Genomic DNA, 13,835 nt, shown 5'->3' with positions numbered 1-13,835 from the left:
CGAAGCAGCCAGCTGTGTAATGCTATCAGACCATCTGGAGATGCCCATGACCGCCTAGCTCCGCCCGCGTTACAGTAAGATCGGAGCGTCGTAGGCTACACTCTCCTCTGCCCCAGGAGCCCGTTTCTCATTTCTGTACATCATGCACATGTAGGAGGGACGTGTCAAAGAAAGTCAGTTGTATTTGTATAGCCTTTAGTCACAGTCACAGTCGCAGAGGCTTAAAATATATTATCTTATGAACCCTTATTGCCCTCAAAAGGGCAAGAAAAAACAAATGAAGATGGAAGAAATCTTGAGAAGGAACGCAGAGTAGGGGATCCTTCCTTAATGGGCCATGGATAAAGTAATGGACATGCAATATTGTAGCATCAGCATGAGTGTGTGTGTGTGTTGTTAGTGACAGTGGAATCGGCAGGAGGCTGTATGTGTGCTCTCTCCCCTCTGCGGGTCGCTGCTCACGGAGACACCACGGATCAGATGGATGAAGCAGAGTCACAGAGTGTAACCAGGGGAGCATGGCGCCACGTGTCCAGGCTCTGCATAGCCTCGGCATAGCCTCTGCGTAGCCTCGTCCCACACTGACTATAACACACAATGTAATTGTTCTCTGGACAGAAATAAATCCAACCGACAGGTTTTTATTTTTAAGGTTGTGATGAATTTGTCGGAGCAAGATGTCGCTTTGATTTGAGCAATAGCCTTTTGGTTTTTTTATGTGTTCATAATGAGAAGTGCATTTGCAACCTCAAAACGACGAACGATGGTTCGTTGTTAACGGGAGGGGCAGCAAGTACGGAGAATATAAGTGTGATTCGGGGCAATGCAACCTTATCAGCCACACAGGGCAGGAACTACATCAGATGCTGGCCAAACAGAAGGATGTCAAGCCTGATTCACTCAAATTGATTCTGTTACCACTTTGGTGTAATTGAGCATTTTAAGTTTTTCATTTTTTTTACAGCCTGCTTCCTCAGTGTTAATGGGGTCTTGGTGTTTTTTGTAGGGTTTTTTTATCTAGGGTTATACCAGCCTTATTCTACTTGAATTTCGCTTGACTATTTAATAAACTGTCTGAACCGTCTATACAAGACTTATATATATATATATATATAATTTAAATATTGTTCAGTAACTGTAGTATTATGGCAGGTTAGTACTTCAAATATATTGTCACTTTGTGACAATATATTTTTGCTAATTAAACAAACATAAGCGACGTTGCTGGCTTATCCTTTCCACTGTTTCCCAAAGTGTCTTGCAGTAATAATTATGAATAAAGGGGGCGCTGGCACTCTTTACTCAGCCAATTCATCCATATCTTATCTATTTTTTACAGTTTGCATATGAGGTGGTCCGCGAAAGGTCTTCATCACACTTTTGTTGAATACCTAAAATCAAAGGCTCCGAAATATTGCCCAAGACCCCAAATTGTTGTAAAAAAGGGACCAGGTTGAGGAATCCAAAAGTTTAACATAGAACATTAAATGTATCTAAAATGGTTTCAGATAGTTCAATATGTTGCTCCACAATTCAGAGATGGAAACGCCAGGTCTAGAGAATAAACGTCGCACCAAAACACTGAGGCAGCAAAATAAAGGTACAGTTCTTGTGTCTTTACCCGACATTTGTCACACTATGGCAACGACTGAGCTACATTGGGAGGATATCTGCCTGCTGTCTGCAGCATGAGCAGTCAACTTATAACCTCTGAGGGTAGAGCGTCTGCTGGGAGCTAACGACAGATAAATACGACTGCAGGCAAGTTTGAGAGCAGCCTAATGTTTCAGGCCTCACAAGGGGGGTCTGGATTATAACACCAAGCAGGCAAGCACATCACACACTTCATAACTGTGGGGAAAATGTGACTCCTAAATGGCTGATGCTTTTACGAAGCGTGACATTCATTTTGAAGCTAAGCAGGTATAGCTGAACAACATTGGCCCATAGGGGTAAAGCTTTAATGCAGCCCCCTTCTTACTCAGAACCTTTCTGTTGAATTGGCTTTAATGCAGCACAATGTGTTCCTCCACACCCGAGACGGCCGGCACACATTTAGCTAATAAGGCCAGACTCTGAATTTATTTTTCCTGCGTCAATAAATGAATATAGAAAAACAAGAATGATGACGGACAAGACCTTCTCATTTAAATTCACTCAAAATTAATCTCATTCGATTTACAGCTTTTATGGACTCTCACACTCAGGCCGGGGTGTTATTAGCTGTCCTGATTATATTACGTAGCCCATAAAGAAAAGAAGCGAGGGTGGGAAGAGACAGCGCTATGGCAACAAGGGCTCCTTAGTCCCGTGAAATGTCCCAGACGGTTTTATGCTGCAAGTGATGGCCTTAATAAGCCCCACACTCATATGCACATTTACACATACTACCTTCCAGCAGACCTTTGTCTGCGTTATCTATTTGGCAATGATTGAGTGTGGCAGTAAAAAATAAGGCAGCGTGGAAGACATGGGGGTGTGGACTGATTGTGAGGCGCCCGCCGTCGCCGCCGCCACCACCGCAGAGAGCCGAGGTAATTTCCCCCGCCGCCACCACCGCCCGTCAGAAGCCGACGCAGCGTCGTTTGTCAGACACCACTTGCGCCCGCTGGCAGCTATTGTGCCAACAGCAGTCAATCACGTGGCTTACGAATCCAAGCCGCAGTCAATCGCTCTGCTTATGAATCGGAGCAGCAGTCAATCGCTCAGCCCTTTTCCTCGGGAGTCCCACGACACATCTGGCAGCTCCAGCTGGTCAGATGACGGCTTAGCGGTGAGGGAGGGAGAGTCAGGTGGAGATCCGTCACCGTCAAAGCGCCAGGCGGTAAATAGGATGACTCTGTTGGAGTGTCGTTGGACGAAAACCGTGTGATGTGGCGTCACATCACCAAACACAAAATGAACATCCTCAAAAAGGAGAGACTCTGTTCATAACTCTGTTCATCCCGGAGTTATGAAGTGGCATGACCTCGTAGCGCCCGAGTGCGTGGCCTTGATGTTTAGGGTGTATCTTTAATAATATTATCGCATAACATATAGTCAGAAGACAAGCAAACCTAATGGCAGCAGGAAGTACCGCAGTGTTCTGATTGGATGAAACACTGAGGAAGTAAGGATGAGATGAGGCCACGCGGGGGATGTAGCGCTTTCCACAACCCAACCTCGACCCTGAGACCCCCAGCACCTGTTATCTCACCACTCTGCACCCTGTCTGGCCAGGGAGACCTTTCATGCAACAGACGGGGGAGGATGGGGGAGGAAGGGGGAGGATGGGGGTGGATTGGGGAGGATAGGGGAGGGAGGATTGAATCCAGACTTGCCACTCTGCTATCATAACTGTCCCAAAAACCCTGGCCTGGCATTCGTTTCCATGGAAGCATCTGTTGCACATTATACATGTTTTTTATTCAAAAATACATGTATTATGGAGACAGCATGAGGGGGAGGACGACAGTGTGAGAGGGAGGGAGACTGGGGGGGGGGGGGTGGGGGGGGGCATAGTGTCGGGGGGTGGATAGAGACACTGTGAAGGGAGAGCAAGGGACATGAGATTTACTGATGTGTCTTATCTTTATGTGGTTGAAATGGAAAAGAGAATTGGGCTATGTTTACAGCACCATAAAGCTTTCTTTTAAAACCCAAGGACTTGGCCACCCTGAGAGTGTGGCACGGCACCCTGCATAAAACAAAGGCTAACGCCGTCTTTTCAAATCTGATGAAACATTTATCGATTCCTTTTCAGGTCTTGTTTGATTCCTTCCCCTCCCCTTGCCCCCAGGTGGTTGAACAGGAGGGGATGGGGAGGGGTGGGGGGTGGGTAGGAGTAGAGACACAGGGGTCATGTGACTGCAGAGGGGAGAGACTACACCTGGGAAAGGGTTTTGCATGCAAATGGCGCAGGAGACAAACTGAATGAGCAGGGGGTAGCTGTCGGAGCGACACAGACATGATGCTGCCGCACGCCGGTGTCAGGGAGGGAGGCTTGTTAGAATAGGAAATGGAGGGAGGGAGAGAGGGAGAGAGAGAGAGGAAGAAAGAGAGAGTAAGAGAGAGAGAGGAATAAGGAGAATTAGGAGCGGGTGGTCGGAGCAGGCGAAAGATGGAGGTAAGAGATTTGGGTGCGAGATGGAGGATGGATAGAAGTGAGGAGCAAAGGAGAGGAAGCGAAGGAAGGGAAGACGTAGAGAGAGGGAGAGTCAGAGAGAGAGAGTGGAGGAGTGAAAGACAGAGGGTGGGTGTGAGCAAGGAGGAGAAAGAGAGAGAGAGAGATAGAGGAAAAGATGACAGGACGATGACACAGAGGGAGAGATGGGGGGAATAAAGGCAGAGGCAGGGAGGGAGGAAGAGAGGGACAGAGGCATGGAGGGACAGAGGCATGGAGGGCATGGACGGACAGAGGCATGGAGGGCATGACGATGAGAGAGGGATGGAAGGAGGAGAGGAGGGGAAGGGAGCCAGGGCTGTTCATTTTCATCAGTGCAGAATTAGGTTCACTTCTCCAGACACTTTATATCCCTGGGCCCTCTTATGGACCTTCTCATTGCATTACTAGCTTCTCCTCCCCTCAGAGGAGTGCTCTGTGTGTCATCCTAGGGAACAGAGCCCCCGGAGGCCTAGAGGAGTATGGTAGGACATGATGAGACACCATAGGGGCTCCCACACCCATGGGTAAGGTGTGTGTTTGCGTGGGTTTATGTGTATGTGTGTGTGTGTGTGTGTGTGTGTGTGTGTGCGTGCAAAACAGCAAGAGAAGAGAGCTTTCTGGTTAATAATATAATGTAGACACATATACTAATCTTGAGATTCCATATTTTTATACGATATATTCCAAGTAGCAAGAGGCCAGAAAGCTTTCAAACCCTTTCAAAAGTTTGAAAATGCAACTGGCACTCGCTGAAATGATTGAAAAGGCAACAGCCATATCAGGAACGAATTCCGACTTGAAAAGAACAAAACAATCTTTTAATGGCCGCAGCGGCGTCATAATAGAGCTTCCCGCAGTGATTGTTTTCCTAAGAGGCTTCTCTTAGTCAGTGGGTATGAAATTAAAGCATTAAATCATCTGCCTTCAATTCAACATGGAAAAGTGGAGTGCCTACAACGTCAAAATCTGATCAGATTTGCAGATTCTCTCGCTACTTTTCTGCTTTTCTTAGAAATGTATGCGACTGCTATCATGCAGGCCGATCTTATTTTTCTCTAGACGGTTCTCCATCGTCTCCTATTCAGAAGTTTGAAGGTAGATCATTTAGATTTAGAGTTCTCTGCTTCCCTCTGAGTCAAACGTAGATTGTGAAAGTATGGAAGCATTATCCGTGAAGTCACCCATTGGGGACTTCTTCCCACCCTTCCCGCAACTGCTATGAGGCTGTAGATTTACCTCCAATAGAGCCTCAACAATCCATAGTCGGTAGGGCGGAACTTGAAAGACAGCCTTGCACCAGCCTAAATTCTTAAATTCTTTAAAGAAAACGGTCAGCCGAAAGCTTACGAAATACATAATATGAAGTAGAACTAGCCACTGAGATACTTACCAAACTAAAGAAGCAGTGTAGGCTTTGGCTGTGGCAACTCCAGACCACTTGGTGGGTTGAGGGAGTGGGTTATGCCAGCAGCCGCAAGGTGCAAACTGGGAAAATGTTGTCACTAAAGTCAGACCGTAATAAAAGACACCAGGCGGGGGGTGTGTGTGTCCTTTTGAGCCCCATTTACGCTCCACACTGTTGATGGCCGCTTCCGAGGTAGGGTTAAATGCAGTGTGTAAAATGTCGTGGCATCTAGCCGAACAGACTTGGTAGAAATGGAACACAATATTCCTAAGCATAATTAGTGTACGATAATAAGCAAAATAAAAATCTTTTTGTTACCTAAGAATGAGCTTTTTATACCTACATAGGGAGAGGTTTCTCTTCAAAGGAGCCCGCCATGTGGCACTGCCATGAGTCTACACTCTCACAAAGTTGCCGTTGGGTATAGCCATGGGGATCCTGCCTAGAACTCTAAGCCCATAATGCTTTTAAAAAAATATTTTCACGTTCGAATTTGAGCTGAAACATGGGGTTCCCTTACACTTTCAGTGATGGAGATGTTTTTTCCGGCTGCTTAAATGACACTATCCGTATGCTGCATGAGGCTCCTCTGAATACTATGGTAAACCACTCATCAGGGTGCATTTTAGCCAGATGTACCACGAGCCACCTGCTCTCCACCCAGTGGTGGAAAAGCGTGCAACTCATCAGCATTCCACTGCTGTAAAGTTTCAGATCCTATCTCTTGTTGTGTATAACGAGAGTCAATGAGCAAAGATCATTGAGCCCAGGCTAAAAAAGACGTGACCTATCGCTCACTTAAGACAACGTTTTTGAATCTACATTTTGTTGCAGATTATACATTTTACTCACTAAATATATAATATTGATCTTATTGAAAAAAAACTAAAGATATATTTGAAAGTACTTTTCGGTTTTTACGTCTTATTCAACAAAGGTCTTCTTCTTCTTGGTCGTGCTGAATGGTAGGCTTGTGCCCTAGCCCCCATCTACTGGCCAGCCCCTGCTGTTCTTTGTATTTCGAGAATGAAATCGCCATGAGACCCAAGCCATTTTTCAATATTTAGTACGATCGTTTTAATGATAACAAACATGAGCATCAGGACCATTTTGGTAGGCCTGTTGCAAAATAAACAGCCTGACAGCCATCACATGTGTGGAGGTCATTAATCCTCAGTTACTGCAGTCAGTTATCCTCAGTTACTGCAATCAGTTAATCCTCCCCATATTTCGGAGAGGATTTTTAAATTACGAGTGGCTTCAAACCTGAATTTCTGCTTCAATTGAGTTTATCATAAACTTTCAGTGTTAAAAATCTCTGGTCGATTTGTATTACTACAAAAAGAGCAAAACTATAATGTGATAATTTTAAGAACAAAATGAGACTTAAAACTCACTATCTTTCTCGATCAGGACCAACAGTAATGTTTGTAAATTAACACAAAGCGGAAACAAAGCATAAAATAATCAACAACCGCTGGGATAAAGGGAATATCATAGAAACAGAGGGAAACTCGTTGGAAACAGGACAATCCAATAGGTTGCTTGTGATGAAAGGTCACTCACTTGAGGGACTGAAGGGAATCCAGAGAACTGCTGGCTCAGCATCTGGCAGGCACATATGGCAGCAAAGTCCACACTTTGACTACCAGAACGAGGGTGACAAACAAACAATCAAACAAATGTGTCCTATGGGGCATATTTTTGCAATGAAGACTTGATTCTTGTAGAAACATTTAAAGATAAAAAGATGAGAATGACAAAGGAGGAAACCAACATTTGGGCTAAAAAGTAAAGCAATGAAACCCAATGTTGGAAGTGTGCTGTGCAGAACTCCAAACTCAAACAAGAGGTGTCAATCGATTGGGAATTTCCTGGAAACATGATGTTGCATCAAACACAAACCTGGTGGTGGCGATTATGATTCCCACAACCTGCACAATATGCATATTTTATGATGATGAAAAATATTATATTTTCTTAAATTATTTGGGATGAGTTTTTGTAGCCTAGCACTTCTCCATTGTATCCTCTCTTTCTCTCTTTGAAAAAGCAATTGTATTCAGTATTGCTTATGTCAGTAGGATTATGAATGCATGCTCCTTAATGTAATGACAGCAAAAGATTACCATGACACAACTATTTTCATACTGTCTGTTGGCAGAATGTCTATCAACTTACTTTGTTTGCACAACAACAAAAAGTTGTAGGCCCAACAACACAGCCACTATACAATGTGTCTAATGTCTATACAACATTGACGTTCAGCCCTAGCATCTAGCGATGGCAATCATTTATTTGGGAAGAAAGTTTTTTTTACGGCAAAATAGGTAGCACAATAGCACAAAATAGTATTTACTACTATTTAAGTGACTGTTGTCCACTGAACACATTCCAGTGAGACTAAAGTGTGTGTCGACTGCTGGACTGTTGCAGTGAGACTCAAGTGTGTGTGGACCACTGAACAAATTCCAGTGAGACTGAAGTTACTGTTGATCACTGAATGCATAGCAGTGAGACTAAAGTGTCAGACAACCGTCCAACACAAAGCAGTGAGATTAAAGTGTGTCTCGACTGCTGAACACATTGAAGTAAGACTAAAGTGTCTGTTCACTACAAAACACTGTAGTGAGACTTAATGGAACGGAGTCAGACATCGTCCGCTCTTGCCTACCTGATATTTGTTCCACGTCGAGTTAAAACCATCTCTCTCCATCTCTGAATCACTCTTTGATTGAAAGATGGACGGCACAAGAGCACAGGATGTGGTTGTCGATGTCCTTAGGAGTCAGTTTAGACATGCAGTGTAAAAAGGTTTGGAAAAGGCCTGCTTGAATAAAATGCTTAGCCCTCTTACATCACTCTTAGGTTACACTATTGATAGGCATAGGTTATTAAGAACCTTACTGATTGCATAATGTATAAGTAATGACCTTCATTAGGGTTTTTTTCGCAAACAAGCAGCATTCATTTAACCGTAATCTGTATGCAAATAGGGGGGCAGTGCAGAATTAAATACAATAATTTGTTCCAAAAAGGCATTAATTATAGCATGGCACAAAAATAAAGAAGCATAAATTGTGATGTAATTACAAGCAGCCTTATAATAGAGTGTTTTAATGACACAAGATATTATTCTGGCAAGGAGCACCGACTTTAAAGCGTAATTAGGTCATGAAAATTCAGATGCTCATTTTGCACTGAATTTAATCTCAAGGCTCAATTGTGCATCGTCTCAAGCTTGTTTGTTTTACAGCATGGAAAAGCAGGGGGATTTAAGCAAGCAACAGCTACCGATTTAATATTCATATGAATGGATATAGAAATGTGTGTGTGTGTCTGGGGGGGCGGGGGGGAAATAATATCTTGAAATTTACATGTCTTTGTAAATGCGAAAGTGCCAGTGAAATTGTACTTGAATGAATTGCCCGATCTCTGTCTGAAAACCAACATCCTCTTGGGGCTACTTAAATATTCGTAAACGGTAGTCTTCGGGGACCAAAACCACAGAGACGGTACTGCAAGAACACACCTCAAGTCGAGACAGAACAAAGACACAGCATAAAACCCAGCAAACAGCTTGACGCCGGTCACGGCGATCGCGCACAACAGAAGAGGCACCTGGTCGAAAGGAAAAGAATGAGGTCAAAGCAAAAAAAAGAAAAAGAAAAGAACAGTTGTCACACCCACCGTCTGGGAGTAATTTATCCGCGTTAAGGAACAGGGAAAATGGCTAAACAGCAGCACATTGGAGTAAAATACACACACGCACGCACGCACGCACACACACACACACACACACACACACACCTTAAGATACGGCGGGATGTCCTGTGTGGAATCAGAGCGTGTCCGTTTGTGACGTTCGTCATAATGAAATATGACAAGAGATTTATGAGTGGCATTTATAATGCTTTGGAAGTTAATTTGTTAGCAAATGTGCAAATTCTCTCTCTCTGCCTCCCTTTCTCTCTCTCTCTCTCTTGTTTGTAATCGAGTCACACAAAAATAATGACTACCCCATCTTGTAGTGTATGGCTGTTTGTTTCTGTCCTCCATTGTTTCCTCAGCTCCTACAAAACTAATGATCACATACATTACTCACCGAGCTTTGATTAAACTGGGGGAGCGTTGATTTTTTTTATTATAATTTAGTTTTGTACAACACACCGCAGTGATGTTAATTCGGGAGGAAAACTTTGTGTTAAGTTCCTCATTCAGACATCACGGTGCATTTAGCCGGCGCCATGAACTCGCTAAGACAACGGCGACAAATCCCTGCGGACGATGAAAACAATGGAACAACATTTCACTGATTAGCTTCAAACTTTACCTCGGCTACGATCGTCCTAGCATTGTGAAACATTTTTAATGAAAGGGGATTAGACAGGCACGACACATCCACATGATATCAGCGTTGCGCAGCTCAACATTATGTTTCTATGAGCTGTGATTACGCCCGTATTATCGAGTAGTAATGGTGTGTTTGGGGAAACGTCATCTTAATTAACTTGCACCAACATTTAATTATGGTCTGATTGATCCAATGAGAATTAACCATTGCCAGCCTAGGAGCCCACAGGTCGGCAGCCATTTTTTACAGAGGAGTATAATGATTTTTCAATTTAGGAGGAAACTAACTAAGTTTGAGCATTGGGTAGAGCACCATACAACGGGCTTTCAAGAAAATCCCATTATGAGCTGAAAGCCTGTGGAGCTTTATTATTTACTTCAGACTGATTGCACATAGGCTAACTGTCAGTGTGGCTAGCTGAAGACCCATAATGTTGGCAGATGTACACACTGGGACTAGGTGTGGGGCTAATTAAAAATACATATGTTTTGTATGATAGCATTGTCACTATGCCGTAATATTATAGTTAGCATTGACTTCTCAATGAGGAGGCTGTGCATCTGAATATAATATCACAAGAGGAAGCCCAGACACACACACACACAGGCACAACTTTCTAGGCCCTACTGACTTACAGTAGGGACGTGTGTACTGACGTGTGTATGTGTGTGCTTGCATGTGTGTGTGTGTAAGACACTACATTCCATTTACATAAAAAACAGCAACATATGAAATTATGAATAATTTTTGTGATTCATTATTTATTCATTGTCTTTGCCAGTAGAGCATTCTCAATTATACAAATAACGTGATTGAAAGTGAAAAGAGATTTCTAAGCATTTGAGTTTACTATAGACAATGTGCGGTGTACAATATAATTCAAGTTGCAATCAAGTTTTTTAGCTCTAGAATGCGTAATGTTCCTTGTGTGCTAGTGTGTGAGGGGTGAGTGTACTAGTGTGTGTGTGTGTGTGTGTGTGTGTGTGTGTGTGTGTGTGTGTGTGTGTGTTTGTGTGCGTGCGTGATTGAGCCCGTGTGTGTGTGTGAGAGTAAACGTGTGTGTATGTGCGTATGGGTATGTGTGTGTGCCTGTGCATGAATGCGCATGAATATCGAGCAGAGACAAAAAAAAAGATGAGTAATGAATGACAATAGCTTGTTCAGCTTGTAAAGTGGCTTCTCTAGGAACCCCATCCCGTGTTTGTTTTGCTGCTTTCTTAGTGTTTGTGTGCAATCTAGAGATGCAGGCTTTGATGCCTCGGAGCGGACCGGAGCGTGTCTGGCTGTCTGCCTCGTCCCCGTGAGGGTTCTAATAATGCCGCCCCCTCATCAGCAGTCCACCCGCCCCGCTCAGACCTCTAATTGGTCTCCGCTCTGCGATGGGTCACAATAATTGACCTCATTCCAGTTCCCTCCCATGAAGCGGCCACTTCCTCATTCATTAGTCCCTTGCTTTGAAGCAATGCCGAGACGAAAAAAAGCAAAGACGTAGAAGAAGAAGATTCCTCCCGACCGCCGGAGAATTGGCTGACTTGTACAAATTGCCGATTGGCTGGCTGTGTGTTTCCTCCTCCTTCAGTCGCTTGCAGCTCTTTGATCTTTTCCTCCCCCGTTTTTCCTTTTTTTCTAAATGCAACAGGCTGCAAAAGAGAAGGGAAAAGGGGGATTTGTGACCGACCTGCATGTACGACGGCGTTAAAAGGCTGCCGACATGGAGTTTGCCTCAGCCGCGGCGATTCCCTCAGAGGAGCAGATGTTAGCCACACAGCTTGAGGCTGACCTGCGCCGATATATCTTTGATGTTGTCTGAGGGGAAATCTTCCCTCAAACACAAATAAGTGTAACTACTACTACTCACTATGTTCTATCTTATAAGTAAGAGCTTCCCCCCTGCTAAATCTCCTGCTTCACTAGATCTCATCTTCAGATGAAAACAAACACTTCTTTACATATTGTATTGTCAATAATTATATTGTATTGGCTATTGATGTGTTTGCAAGGAAATATTTATTCAATAGGTTAAAAGCATTTTTTTCTGTTCAATTATATATCCAATGATATCTTTATGATTTTTGATGATCTTTCGTTAATCTCAGAAATTACTCTGCTTTGCTTAAACTTCTAAAAAGGGTAACTACGAATATAGCAGAAAAAAAATAATATCTCTACAGATTTCACAAAAGAGCTGCTGCTATTTCATCTCATCCGACCATACTCGTCCCAGAAAACCAGTCGCAGCCAGCGGGATGCAGCTTCCGCCATCACGATAGGCCTATCTGAGCGATAGCCTCGGACAATTAGAACGAGACTGAACTTTAAAATCAGCTGCCTTTTAAGTTCAAAAGAGGAGGTGCTATCGTTAAATCAGTCTTTTCCTCATCCCCTTGGCATTCGGGGGACCCCTATGAAAAACTCTTAACAGGTAGGCGAGGACTTCTCCTTTCATTGGCTCTTAGCATGAGCGAGTAGGGGGCAGGGGGGTGGCTGCGAATGCCGTGGTGGAGCAGGGAGGAAGGGGAAGCCAGGAGGTATGCCCGAGCCTAAGGATTGAGGGCGCAGTCAGCATCAAAAGCAAAGCACAGCCATTGTCACAAAGTAATTCCATTTCATGAATAAGCGCTCGGAGGCTTACGGTGACAGCCTAGTCTACATCCTGTCTCCCCGCCCGCAGCCCGCCGTCGTGGCCAACCAATGGAAGATGGCTCTCATCAGCAGCAGCAGCATCTCAACCCCCCCCCCCCCCCCCCCCTCCCACCCGCACAATATAATGGTTGCAAGAGTGATGGAGGAATCGGTATGACCAACAATCATCTTCTGTGCCACCTCAACAGATCTACGATGATATTACATTTTTATGAGTACGCCGCCCCCGCAGCGATGTGTGTGTTAGCCATCGAGCGTCAACCGCGACAGACAAGAAAGTCAGGTGCGCCGTGTTTATCGACATCGGTCATCGACGTGATCACACGATGGCGACCGTGAGTCAATAAAATAACGATCCACGGCGGCACGTCCTCACGAACACACGTTCCGTCACGAGTTTATCAGAGCTGCTGCTTCTATTTATTTCCGAGGTGGTGAACTCTGCCACAGCGGTTGCGTGTTGTGTGTGTTTCCCCGTGTCCTCAGCCTACCCCCTCTCGCCTGTGTCTGAACCTATTAAGGCAGAGTCTTTTGTGCTGGAGTCATGGAAGCAGACGTGTTAATGCGCCGACACACAGAGGGGTGGTGGCGGTGGTGGTGGCGGCGGTGGTGGCGGCGGCAGGGATGGTGAGGGGATGGTGAGGTGGCGGAGGTGGTGGTGGTGGTGTGTGTGTGTGTGCGTGTATGAGGGAGGTGGGCTTTAAGGGGCTTAACCAGGAGAGACAGCCACCTTCTTTTTTTAAAGGAGGCAGCACAGAGCGCTGCATTATTCAACAGCGGCCAGTGTCCTGCCGCTTTCCCTTTTTCCCGCCACCACGCATCTTTCGACAGGCGCCGCACAGAGCACACTCCCTTTCAGGGGCCTCCCACTGGGCCACTGTGATTGGTCGTGTCTATGTGTCTATGTATGAGAGAGAGTGTATGTGTTTGTGTGTGTGTGTGTGTGCGTGTAAACCTCTACGGAAGCTGGTGTTAATTTCCTTTGTTTGCCTGTGAGTGGGTGCACCTGTGTGAGTGCAATAGTGCAAGGAGGAGCATGTATCCACACGATCAAGCCAGCAGTTTAAAAGGATGTACAACTAAAGACAATCACCGCCATTTGGTGGGATGGGACGCGAGGAGGTGGGGCGTTTAGGGGGCACTAATCATCATGGCAACACATGCACGACTTTACGCATAGGGCAGTCTTAAGATTCGACTGTAAAAGGGAGAGTGGAGCTCACCAAAACAAAAGTAATCCTAGCCACCAGCCACCTCGCTCCTCTCATTAGGGACGGTGGTGGACCCTA

The sequence above is a fragment of the Pollachius pollachius genome (genome assembly GCF_949987615.1).
Source record: "Pollachius pollachius genome assembly, chromosome: 1".
NCBI lineage: Eukaryota > Metazoa > Chordata > Actinopteri > Gadiformes > Gadidae > Pollachius > Pollachius pollachius.
The sequence above is the reverse complement of the archived record's forward strand: the minus strand, read 5'-3'. Positions refer to the sequence as shown.